The following is a 13807-nucleotide window of genomic DNA, read 5'->3' as shown; positions in this document are numbered from 1 at the left end:
CAAAAGCAGCTCAGCGACAAGCTGACCAGCTACTGCTGCCCCTCAGCCCAGCCGAACACCTCCAAGTAAATCTCCAGTGTTTTAAAAATACTTAAAACTGCCCAGTGGTGCAAGCACGGACAATTACAGGGTCATTTCACTGTCAACAAAAGCCACACACGCTGGTGTCTAGGTATGTGAAACATACAACTAGAATTCAGTGAGACAAGAAAAAAAAAAAATCTCTTGGAGTATTTATGCCTAAGACTTCATTAAAAACTGAACCTCTCCACTGGTTAGTCTGGGATAGCAGCAAAGACAAGGCAGCTGTACACTATCAAATACTGCAGCTCATTCATAATTTGAAAATGTCATTAAAAATAATTTTACTCAAGCTTTTTTTCCCCATGTTTAAAAAAATTAAACTTTTTTTTAGAAAAAATCTAAAAAACTACTACTACTGTAATAATAAAATGAAGGCTAGTTTTTGAGTGCAAGCTTGTGTGGTATTTTTAATTATAAAAATGTGAACATTTTGCTCCCTTCCAAAATGAAGGTACTTTCTCCAAGAATATAGCTATCAGCTGGGCAATAAGAGTAATAGCCTCAAAAACAAATTTGGAGAGCATTTTTCAGTGAAAATACTGGACCAAAACATGTTATTTTGAGATGTTTACAGAAGGTGTTTCAGTGAGGTACTTAGAATACAGATGTGAGCCAGAGTAACATCCAAATGAATTTGTTCTCTGGAACTAATGAAAACAGTGAAAAAATGTTCCATTAAAATTCTCAGTCACTGGATCTGAGTAACTACACATGGCAAACTCCTGAGAAAGTTATTCCCACTTTCAGGTCCATTTTTAGAGGGAAAACTTCTTATGCACTTTCCCTTTCCTCCATAAAATGGAAGTAAAAACAATAAAAAGACTAGGATAAATGCAGTGAACAGATTTGCACCCTTATTTAAAATCACAGCTGACCCAGAGTCAGAGTTGTAGCTATTTGATCCTTTGAAATTTTATGTAGAACGGAGGTAGCAGAGAGTCTGACATGCAGTTCCTCTAAATACAGCTCAGTTATTAGACCTGATATCAGTAGGACAAAGACAAAAGCCTGGGAAAAGATTCATGAAATCATAAAATAAGGTTTATTTATTTATTTACTTTTAATCATGTAGAACACCTATCGAAAAAAATACCTTGTCAAGAACATTTGCAGGCACTAATCTGGTGACTTTGATTTACATGAGGAGTTTCACTGCACGTGCCTGAAAGATTGACAGCTTCTCACCATAATCAAAATTGTGTAAATTCCTAAGTTTTCCTGGAATATGAAATCCCTGCCTGCTTCTAGTCTAACTGTAACCACTGTAGAGCCCCACTGAAGCCATGCCTGGACATCTAAGCCTCCCCACCACATCCACAGTAAAACCAGTGATTATAACAGGACCAACTAAAGAGTTGCACAGATAAAGCAGTGAAAAATAAATTTAGTTTGACTACAAAAGTCTAATTTTTGCTTTTGAGCTACTTGTGTACAGTTAAAGAATTATACTGTACACAAAGAATGAAAAGTATAGGGAGTCTCAACAGGAATCTTACCTTCAGTTTCTATGATGCCTATTAAGATGGCATGGCATTAGCCTTTCCCAGGTGTGCACACATTGGAAATTCAGGCTGAGCTATGGAATTGATTATACCCGAGATACGAAATGCAGCAGCTACAGCATTACAGGGGTAGATCACTCTGGTCGTACAGCAAATACCACTGTTTGTAGTAATGAAACAAGCCCCCTGTGCTACGTCTGCCACAGCACAATTCTGAAATGATTCAGCCACTCGTGGGATTTCTCAGCAATACATTTTCAAACTCATTCCTAGCCTTAGCTTCCTTGGTTAAGTCTGCCATATGACATATATCAGTATGTCATAAGGATATCTAACTTCAAGAAAAGACTGCAGTCTGCAGTTTATTCCATGTAGTGCACAGCTAGCCACTGGCCTACTGCCCTGCAAAATCCTTGGTAAAGTAAGACTATTTGAGGAAGTATCTGTTTAATTAAAAGTCTGTTTAATTTGTTCATTCTATCAATCAGAGGCTCTATGTCTTAAAAAATGGGTTGAGTTACAAAACACAAGGCCTATTCCTATTAAGATAAAAATGCAAGTCAAAAATTACTCAAAAAGGAGATGAATCAGATATATGAAATTGTCTTCAGGAGAAAGCTTTTCATATATGACTGAACAGCTCAGTCATGTATATTTGAGAGTTCTTTCATTCTAAAAAGTAACTTACAATCTAAAATTGTCACGACTTCAGCAAAGAAAGACTAAACTTAAGTAACAGTAATATTTTCTTTTAACGTTCCTTCCAGATATATCCTTGGTGCATCTTCTCATTGTTCCAGAACTAAGCAGGGGTAGCACTAATTAAAACAAAATCAAGGTTATTCCCCTGTTTATTTAAACTTTTCCTAAGGCTCTAACTTTGACCCTGCTAACTCTTCATTTCTACCAACTAAGTCAGGAAAACAAAAGAAGCAAAGAAAGTGTTTGCAAATCCAGTGATTATGATTCACAGGACCAGAGGCCACGGGCACAAACTGAAACACAGGAGGTTCTCTCTGATCATCAGGAAACATTTTTTCACTGTGAGGGTGACCAAGCAACTGCCACAGGTTGTCCAGAGAGGTTGTGGTGTCTCTGTCCTCAGAGATACTCAAAGGCTCTCTGGACATGGTCCTGGGCAACTCTCTCTAGGAAGCCCTTCTTGAGCAGATGGATGGATTCTATGATATGGTTAATTTTCCTGATCTTTAAAAATGCAACTCTATCCACTGACTACTTGAGATTTGGAAAACTTTTTTTTTTTCCTGAATCCAAAGTAACTAATTTTTCACTCATTTTTAATTCTTCTAGCTCTGCAAAATGGATGAGGAGTCTGCTCCTACAGACGTGACCTAACAGCATACATTTCAGGGCTTTTGAGGCTGAAATCACCTGTATTCTGCTAAGTATTTGCCCAGATATTTGCAGGCAGAGAAAAAACCTGGCAATGAGGAGGAGTGGGGCTCTTCCAGGAATTCTTTTGGTGTTGAATATTTTATATAGACTGAAGGTCTTGAAACAACTTCTTTCTGAACTGGTTCTCTCCCTTTTGCTTTACAGCTGTGCTACAGCAACAGCACCAGTGAAAGAAAGGGTATTGGACTGCTTATTTCCACAAGTATGTATGTTTTTAACTCCTCCTTTCCAATACCAATCACTGCTTTTTCCTCTTTCCAGTCAACGTCACCCCTGCCTCCACACACAGGTACATCCCTGCCCAAATCAAACACTCCAGAGCTGACATTGTAAGAGAAAGGCACAACAGAAGCAGCAGAAGGTAGTTCAGTTCACATTCCATTAATACCTTTAGCTTTTTTCTAATTTAAGTTAGAGGATTTTAATACAGTTGTTTATCAGCCATGGGTTCAGAGCAATCATTGTAGAATTCAGTGTATTTTGCAGTACACCGTAGGTTAATGTGAAAGTACTGAAAGAGGTATGGAGGAGGAGAGCACTCTATTTTTGCATGCACACAAAACAGTCATGTTGCTTCCATGTGTTATGTGGAAATGCCAACTCAAAGCTATTCCAAACTGACTATTATCACTCAGAAACCAGATGCCCCACCTTGTAACAAAGAACTATAAATGCCCTATGCTTAACTGGCAAAAAAAGCAGTGTTAGGAGTTATTCAGAACCTGTAACTTCAACATGGATGAGAGATGAATGAGGGAACATAATACTGGCCTACAAAGTCAGAAGTGGCATGGAGAAAACTAGAGAGTAACTGTTCACTCTTTCTTCCAATGGAAAAAAGAAGAGGCACCAAATCAAACTGACAGCAAAGCAAAAAAGAGCTACTTTCACACATATGCAACTAAGCTAGGGAACTCTGCCACATGAAGCTGTACGTATTTCCACAAACATCAAAAGTAACTAGCCTAGTTAATGGAAGAAACTCATCTAGAATTATTAAATGAAACAATATCCCAATTTAAAGTTTGTGGCAAAAGTTGGCATAGGCTGGGTGAGCATACCAGGAAGTATTATCATATCTATGCTTGCCCTGTCTTTGCATTTTTTCCATTAGCTAATACCCACCACTGGAGACTGGATGTTGGTCTTAACTCTTCAGTCTGACGGCACAAATACCCTGTCATTGCAGCAAGCAGAACATGCAATCGCTAATCTGTTCTTTTCATTCCAAACCCTTCCCACTTCCTGCAGAAGTACACGTGCAAATGTTCCTCTTCCTCCAGATTCCCTCTAATCACATATTGCTCATCCCACTATAGACCTATAAACCACAGGCTTCCTATAAAAATAACTCACAAGCTTATCAAGGGTGAGGGATCTACAGGAAGAGGCTTCCCAATCTAAAGAAAAAAAATAATACTGCTTTACTATTGCTGTGTGTACAAAAGCAAGAGTTAGGAGACAATACTACTGCATTTTCCGTCCTGTTTCCCTGAGCATCTGATGCTTTAAAGCTCTTACACAGAGGAGTGTTACCATTAGGTCAGTGCCTGGCAAAGCTCCACAGAAAGGAGACAAGATATTCAGTAACGAAGTGACAAAAGAGAGTTGCCACTTCCCCACCCTCCTCCTAAGTTTTCATCAAATTAGCAGGGAAAGGCTAGAGAAAATAGATTCCTCCATGTCCTAGTGCATTCTGTCTTACAAGGACTCATGCAAGAGAACTGCTGAGAACATTCCTCATCAGTATCCATCTTCGAAACACCTCAGAGTCATCTCAGGACAGCAGTGCTGTCCTGTCCACTTGCGCAGTGCAAGGTAGCCAAGTGCTGAAGCTGCAACTCACCGAGTAGAGCCACAAGTCTCAATGCAGAACTTGCTGCTCTATTTAGATCTTCCTCTGCCCCGCACACCCATCCAGCCCTGCTCTTATGTCCCCATGCAGCAGTTCCCGAACATCTCCCTGTTCTAGCAGCCATCAGGATTCCAGAACTTGGCACACTTACAAAAGTTCACTGAAGGGTGGAACAAGAAGGACCCTTGGGATCATCTAACCCCATGTGAGTTACATTGTGTATTCAGCCCATCTCCAAAGGCGGATGGCATGTCACTAGGTCATGGAATATTCTCCCCTCTGTCTGGGCATCTTTCCACGGAGAGCGCAGCACACCACAGCCACAGTGGCCACAGTCATACAGTAGATGGGACAGGTCATGGGTCATTCTCCAGCTGAACACAGGCAGCACAGCTTGCATTGCCACAGCTAAGCCCTCATCCACCTTCACCTCTAAACTCTGCCCAAACATTATATGTGAGACTGTGCTAGTTGGTCCAGGCTCCAGCTGTCAGGCTGTATTAACCCTTAACAGCACAGGTGATCAGTTGCCAGTGATTGGGCTCACGTCCCACACCTATTGAGTGGCCCAGCAATGACACTGCTGATTACTCAGGAGAGGAAGTGCCTGACACAGCAGTTCCAATACCCAGCTTCCAGGCTAAGTGTTCCAGGCTACTTAAGGTGTAACCAAACAACCTAAAAATCCTGTCAAGCATGGGTGAGCCCAAGTAACTTTGTGTCTTCAGGGTAAGACTAGAACAATCTCCCCCCACACCTTTTTACAATGCTTGCCAAGTACAAGGCAGAAGTGACTACATAAACGCAGCGTTTCTGCAGATCCCAAAAGCAGACAATACTGCCTTTTGTATATGAATTTTTTTTTCATTTTTCTAAAAAAATGCCTGAGTATGCTGCAGTAAGGGAGTTCTCCTTTACAGCACAAACTCCAGACTAGAGCACAAGGATGAGGAGCTGTTACTATCAGTATTCTCAGGCTGTGCTTCCTGCTTTTCAATAGCCTTCTTTTGGAAGACCAACTCTGTACTTTTATATGGGCCTTGAGAGAGTCTAGATGTGTGTGTTTACCCTTTCCAGCTTGTGTAGCAGTAACCAGGTATCTCTTCATTGTTTTGCACAGGGCAGTACGGGCAACATAACCTGTTCTCAAACCTGAACAAATCTTGTAATTTAATATGGTACGACTAATACTGCTGCATTATGCTGCTAGAAGCCATAATTTAGTTCTTTAGGGAAACAAAGTTTTAATTTTACCTAGCAACTGGGCACTAGAAAAAACAAATTGCTATTCTGTGATCTGCAGGGGACATATGAAGAACATTACGCTTTCAATCTGCCTTCAGAAAATAAACTTAGAAGTGTCTCATTGATCCTGTAAAAATATAAACGGTTGGCTTTTCTTTTTAAAGTTTAGATTAAAGTTTAGATCTTCACAGTAGCAGCAAATTAAGAACTACAGGGAAGTTACATTTTCAAAATGTAAATCTATCAGGATCAATTTTTTAAAAAAAATCTTTTAACAGTTTATGACTAGTTAAATACATGGTTGATAAAGCTGTGAACATTATTTATTGATGTCACATTGAAATTAACCAAAACACTTCTAGTCGTTCTTGTGTTCTACAACTGGACTTACATACCAATGGACAGTAGTGGTTGGAGGCTTGTATAGAGCAGTAAGAGGAGTCAATGCAACTGTTTGAGAATATGCATTTTTACTGCCAATACATAAATTTTTAGTTCCAGCAGGATCGATATAGATATCTGAGCATGTCAATTAAAAAAAAATTTGTTAAAATTGTTAAATCTGATGACAGTTAACTGCAGGAGTTTCTAAATTATTTCATACTCTTCCAGTTCAGGTGCTTTTAAATTTTACTGCCACATCAACAGCAATAACTTATGTCTCCAAAGAACAAATCACAAAAAAAATATTAAAGATCTTCTCATGTATACTAAAAGGTAAATGTTTGTGATTCAGTGCCAACATTTTTAACCCTTTAAACTGCTATTAAAAGATCAGTCCTGGTCAGTAAATTTGATGCATGAAAACTGTTAACCAATTTCATATCAGCAGTATTGACAGATCTGCTGCAGCCAAAAGATGATGTAAGCAACATGCAGAAGAATCTTTCTTTAGTCTGAAAACGTTATCAACTCTTCCAGTCTAAACACACAATGGAAAAAACTACAACCAGAAAAGAGGGGTATTAAGGTGTAGAAGCTTTTGTAAGCTATGCACATTTGATGCAAATACCTTTCAAAACCAAACATGAGACCTTCCCAGCTTAGCAGTTCACCTGCTTTCTGTAGCTCAGCCAAGGTAACACAGATAGGTTCTTCCACCCTCAGGCTGAAGGTAGCAGTGCTGATAACACATTAGCATTTCCTCTCAGGCTCTGACTCCTCAATTGCTAGTCAGATTTCTTAGCAAGCAATCAGTTTGTGCTCCTCAGCAAAGACTACTTAAAATTCACATTAAGATTAAATCCCAGTCAAAGGAGAGACTGTCTCAGCCAACCACAGAAAGCAAATATCTCATGGATAACTTTCTGTAACTTGACCCAAGACAGAACATTTTCTATATTATTTCTCTTAATCATCATATTTCTGAGAGGTAGGATTAGACTGTATATGAAATAAAGACAGCCCAGGAATTTTTTAAAACCTCTTCACCTTACATCTATTGGAAGATCTAGCAGAAGCTCAGAATGTTTGCTTCCAGGGCCAACTGCCAATTCCGCTGATGCTTCTTTTTGCTGCTGCTATAGAAAAGGCTATCATCACAGAATTTCATTTCTGCCTTTTTAATGTATCTGAGGTGCCTGTTTCCTAGCCAGCTTTCAAAACAGTCAAGGAGAGAAGGGCAAGTTCAACACAGCCTATTTCTGCAGAATTGAGATCTTTCTGAACAAGAAAAATGGTTATGGCTCTTCTGAGAATACTATACAAAAGTACAGTTGATTTTTAGCCCTGTTACATTAATTGCAAGTAGGAAAGAGCTTTACTTAAACTACTACTCACCTTCCACCTTTTTCTCCTACTTTATTGCCTGGAGCTTTCCAGTCCAGAGAGCCTAGTATCAACACGCAAGGAAGTATTTCACTTTCACATCTGAAACATCCTGAAGCCCAGCTAGCTATCATTCCTGATAGATTTGCAATTTAGTTAATCAGTGACTCTTATTTGCAGGCTCTGTCCCCAACTTCTAAAGAGCAAATCATATCAATTGCAGGAACTGGTCTTGTTTTTACAACACAACAGGTGTTTGAATTTATTATATCCTTGCTTCCCAGATAGAGAAAAAATTCCCGGACTTTTTTTTTCTTGCCTTGACTGGTTTCATATTCTATGGCTCTTATAGCCCTTCTGGGATTAATACTGAATGAATATTGAGTAGTCTTTTGTAATTTTGTATTCTTGCCTTCATTCTTGGGATGTTTAATGCATAACTCTTCTGAGGAAAGCAATACAGGACTAGTACAGAAGAGGAGGAATAGGATCTTTAGAAGATCAGGACAGAGCTGAGGACTATACAATAGTTTTGGACACCAAGGTCCCAACCTTGGCCCAGAGCAAGACAGCTCATGCTTGGAGATAGCCCAAGCTTCTACAGATGATCTACTCTGTCTATAGAAACTATAACTTCAGGAAAGGTCAAATATGTATATGCCTCTTATAAATTTAAAAGCATTTTCCTAGTTGAAAATTGACAATACTTGTATTTTCCTAGACATACTTCAGTGGAAAAATCCCAACTAGAAAACCCAAACTAGCCTTTAGGGAAAAGCAGTAGATAAGACCCAGAGGCAAAAAACCTTCAGGAGTGCTACCTCAGAATAACAGAATACCTCTTCTTGGTATAGCATTTTCTTCTCTCACAGGTAGGTGAGGATACAACACTGTCATTATAGGCAACCATCCTGGTCACCATCATGTTTCTTCAATCCAAAACAGAAGCTAAGTGGTTTATTCCTTTTAAAGTTAGTGCAGTCAGGTGACAGCCATCATGAAGACAATGGTCCTTGGTCCTGGTGTCACTGCAGAAGACTGTAGCGCAGATTTAGAGCACAAAAAAAAAAATCTTTATTCTGAACAACTTTTTTCATTCCTTTGGTGGAAGATCTTTCATTTAGTAAGCATTTGACTTTTCACTCCTCCAATATTCTACAACTCAATTCACACTTAAAGAGTCTAATATCCAGATACTCTGATTGCTAGTCTTATATGCAAAGGCTTCCCTTTCCTTACAGGACTATCTCCTCTCCCTATGGTAAATCATAGGCTGTCACATTCAGACAAGTCTAAGAGGTTTAAAAATGTTCTTTAAGAAGCATACCTTCAGAAATAGGGGGAGAATATCTGAAAGGATGTTTCCTTCCTGCCATCTTATCAGGCAGTAGCACTGGTGGTCTTGAGTTCTTGATAATTTTGGATCCTCACAGGAACAAGTGAGACCTCTCTCCAAACCTGTGGAACTCCCGGCAAACCATCTTCCTTCTTATTTGTAAGCTAAAAGCTTTGGACTGTCCCATATCCAGCATGGCCCCTAATTGGGCTGTACTTTTATAGAAAATGCATCTAGTAGTTGCTACAATTGTTCAGTTTTACTTTGCTAATTAAAAAACGTGTAAGCTACATGAAACTCCTAGGAAAGAGTATTCATACTATTTCCAGTCTTGTCATAGCAGCTAAAAAAAAGGCAACGACACATCAAACCGCCTCACACTCAATCCTGCTAAAGGGTCATCATACAAAGATCCCTTTACATGGAAAAAAAAAAAATGGTTTTCAGCAGTCTTACAGCCTGTGAATGACTTTTCATTAGCAACAGAACTTGCTAAGTTCAAATACAGGTAAATGAAGATAAGCCATTTCTAGCAATTCTAAGAGTACTTCAAAAATATGTTTTCAAAAACTAACACTGTTTCCCCATCCATTTTTTTGGGGGGGGAACATTCTCAGCACCCTGACACCGTTTATTATAAAACACTATTTTAAGATGTTCTGAAGGTAACTCCTGTTCCTGACATTTAATTTATTTGATGTTATGTGGTTTATAATCTGTAAAACAGGAAGAGGGAGCAGCATTAATTCCTACATACCAAATCACTTTTTTGTTTGCAATAGCAAATAGGTTAACTTAAAATTTTCAGAACCAGAAACTAGATAATCCAACTATTTTTCAGAAAATGTTTATTCTAAGATACACGGGGGAATGAATAAGCATACTCTGAAGTGTTTAACTTGAAGTCCAAAAGACATTAGGAACTGCCACTATTTCAATACTGCACTTTTCTGATGGAGGGCAAGAAATTAAGCTAAGACAGTGAAACAATTTGCTTTATTCTCTGCTACAGAAAATGACCTAACTGCTAGACAGAGCTAACCCTTAGAGAGTTTAAGTCTCAAGTATTTCTTTCAGGACTCTATAGTATCTGCAACATCCCTCATTCTGACTGAAAAAAACAAACAACTAAGGCTAGGGCAAATTATTTCCTACTTTGCCAAGGTAACATGAAGTACAATTTAATGGTACCTGTGTATTCCTTCTCTTCAATGATCTTAAGATGATTTAAAAATACAACCTTTACTTTTCAATCAACTTACCAGTTTCAAAATGAAGTCTAAGCATTTGTTCTATTTTAGTCCATTCTTCTCTTTCTAGCTTTTTTCCACATATATAAAATAATAACTGAACTTTATTTTAGGACAGATTTTAATCATTCCTTACTCGCAACTGTAAAACTAGTACTGTCATTGCTGGTAGTACTGTCATTGCTGGGACAATGTTCCTTCAGTTACTGAGAACTCAAATCACAGCAAAAAAAATAGTGGTTATTGGTCTGGTGAGAAGCCTGAAGTATGAAGTGTAGCTCACAGGTACTGAAGGTAAGAGCACACATCAGTACTTCAAATTTTCACCTCCAGCATATTTCAATTAAACAGTAAAGCTGGCCTAGCACTGGGGCCTTAACTGGACTTCTTTTACCACTGTTTTAATTAATGTGAGTTAAAAGCGACATCAGCTTCAATGACAAAAAAAGCCTTTACTTCAGCTCCCTCCTAAGCTCCCTCTCCCTGCAGTTACTGACAGACACTACTTCACATATTTTACAGCTCACATAACATTCATGTTTCACATCTTTTTAATAGAGATAGGTTGTAATTGCCAAGTAGTATTCAAATACAAATTAAAATCTCCTCAGGAAATTCCCAAGCAAACTGCTGGAAAGGCTCTCTATACTTCTGCTGTTTCTTATACTAGTCATCCTCAGACAGAATACTGAGCAAGGCAGACTTTGTCCCACTCAATACAGCCATTCTTCTGAGCATCAAACACCACTCTGTCCTCCTGAGTCTGCAGGAAGTTTGAGACAATGGCAGAGAAGTACTGTCTTCATAGCCCTGATAGCTCAACTGGACTATCAACTAAAACCCCACATGAAGTTTGAATGAAAATGGAATTCATCATTTTAATTTTACTTCTCCAGTTTATACCCTCCGATGGTAACAGACAAGGGCAGACAAGCAAAAATGCTTGTCATACTGGTTCTAATAATGAAAAGTACAGAGAATGTAAATCATTGGACACATACATTTACACAGCATACAAAGGCCTCCATCTGTACTCCACTCACCTGAAACTAACATCCATCTGTTAAACTCATACTCTGATAACTCAAATTCCGTCCTCAGAACTGCGGGAGGGAGTGTGTCAAAAAACTACTGACCCAAAGACAGGGTTAAATACTCTCCAATAGAGAGAATACCTTTCCTTGGGCAAAGCCTAACACTTTGCTTGCTCTGCTGTATCCATGCTTGACTCTTAAGGAGTCCCTTTCTCTACCAACCATTATTTAATTTCAATGCCCGATTTAATTGGTAAAACTCATACCCAAGCTTTATACTACATGTTTATACAGTTAAGAGCTTGACTGCACCAGAAAGCAGCAACCCGTCTGAAGCTGGCACATGGTACAGCTGCAGCCAAGGCAGCATGCCTCTCTGCAGGCTGACACAGTACAGCTCACACCAAGATTTCTGTTCGCTAGGACCTGTTTCTTCAAGCAGGCTTCGCACCAGCAAACACACTCACACAGCAGTAGGGGTGCTGTGGCAAGATAACCACTGCTAGCTTAGTTTCGCTCACTTGCAACTCTTGTTTACAGACCTACAGCCTCCACCAGCAAGACGAGTTCTTCAGCAACAGCCAAAACCTCCCACCTTAACAGGGACCTCATTACTTATATGGTAGTAAAACATTTATGCAGAGCTACTCCTGTATCTTTGTTGTGGTTGCAAGGAATCTTGCTTCTAAGCCTACCACTCATCTAACTCAAGAAAACGTTCTGCTTTTTTTGCCCAGTTTCTAAGACCGATACATGGCAATATTCCAAAACAAAGTTTGTGTAACCACTGATTTCTTGGACCACAGCCCAACAGCCATGTGACACTTGTAAGTTCAACCCTAATGAAGGCGAGTGCAAGATTTCACAAAACTATTTAAAGCACAAAAAAGCAAAGTGCTTTTATGCTGTTTACTGTACAATCTTAAGTCAAAGCTTTGAATCTAGCAAGCTATTTTGTAAAACTGAAGTTTAATCAAGTACTTTTGCAGAGAAATCTCATGCCATGTGTTCTAAACATGTCACACTAACTCTTTACATCTCCTTATCTCAATCACCTGTACGAAACAGCTTGTCAGAATCAAACAACATACCAGAAATAAATCTGCAAGTGGTTTGCAAACACATTATCCTCCTCTCACCAAGCAAAAAAGCCATTGTAAGTATTATTCTTTCAAACTTAGTCATAAAAATTATCCTCCTACATCATTTTAACTAGTCTCTCACTCCAAAACCTCTAGAGTATAATGTCACAGTTAAAACATTTCTTCATATTTGTAAATATCAGACTTGCTGTACTACTAATACACATTTTTCATTAGTTACCCATCTTCTGCAGCCCTAAAGCACAGGATCGCTCCCTCAGAAAGGTCTGCAGCTAAATAGCCAATATGCCTTATCACTGGTCACATCTACCTTTTCCTATGCCAAGTGAGAGGTCAATCTTTTTCATGATTAAACACTGTTGCTGGAGACAGGCCTCCACCACCTGATAAGCAAGATAACATGATTCTCTGGCACCCTTTATCTGTCAATGCTTGATCACAAGCCATCCCCAAGGAATGTTTTAGAACATACAGAACAAGATTGATGTGAAGTACTTTGGGTACCTGAAGCGCCACTCACAATCCTGAAACTTTATCTCTAGTCTTTAATTTAATCCTAGAAATCACAAGAGCAACTCTTTCTCACCAGCTTGACTGGATATATGCATAGCAGCATCTCCTCAAAAGCTTCCACATTTCACATTAGTGTCAGCCCATAGAGTAAAAAGATGGTAACTTTACACTCCAAAACACATGCCACAAACACTCTTCTGACTCTGTAACGCAAGTTCTATACAGCTCCTTCTAGATTACCTTACAAGGTACTCACCAAATATTGCTGCTGCAGTACCAGTTTCTCTCCGACATCTTTTTTCCTCCAGAAGAGACTGACCTAGCTAGGACTGGCAAGTCTCTGACTTACCATCCAAGTACCTTAATTAGATGCTGTCAACAGCACCCAGACTTTTCATAGAACTGCAGTGGGCAAAAGACAGGAGACTGGCTCCTTCCCGCTTTTGAAGCACATCATCACTAACAAGAGTTTATGTTGTCCAGCAGTCACTGGAGCACAATGTGGAATATCCCACATCCAGTATGCACTGTACCAGTCAGTGCAACAAGGCCGCATTGCCTTTGTAGCTCATGCAAAGGACACGCTGTGAAGGAACATCATAGTGCAACTACAGACCTTATGCGCAATGGCTAGTAGTAGGTTTTTCACATCCTCATCTTTATTCAAGAAAGCGCGTGTACACAACACAGCACATGGAAATA

This window comes from Tauraco erythrolophus, chromosome 2, assembly GCF_009769465.1.
Source record: "Tauraco erythrolophus isolate bTauEry1 chromosome 2, bTauEry1.pri, whole genome shotgun sequence".
NCBI lineage: Eukaryota > Metazoa > Chordata > Aves > Musophagiformes > Musophagidae > Tauraco > Tauraco erythrolophus.
The sequence above is the reverse complement of the archived record's forward strand: the minus strand, read 5'-3'. Positions refer to the sequence as shown.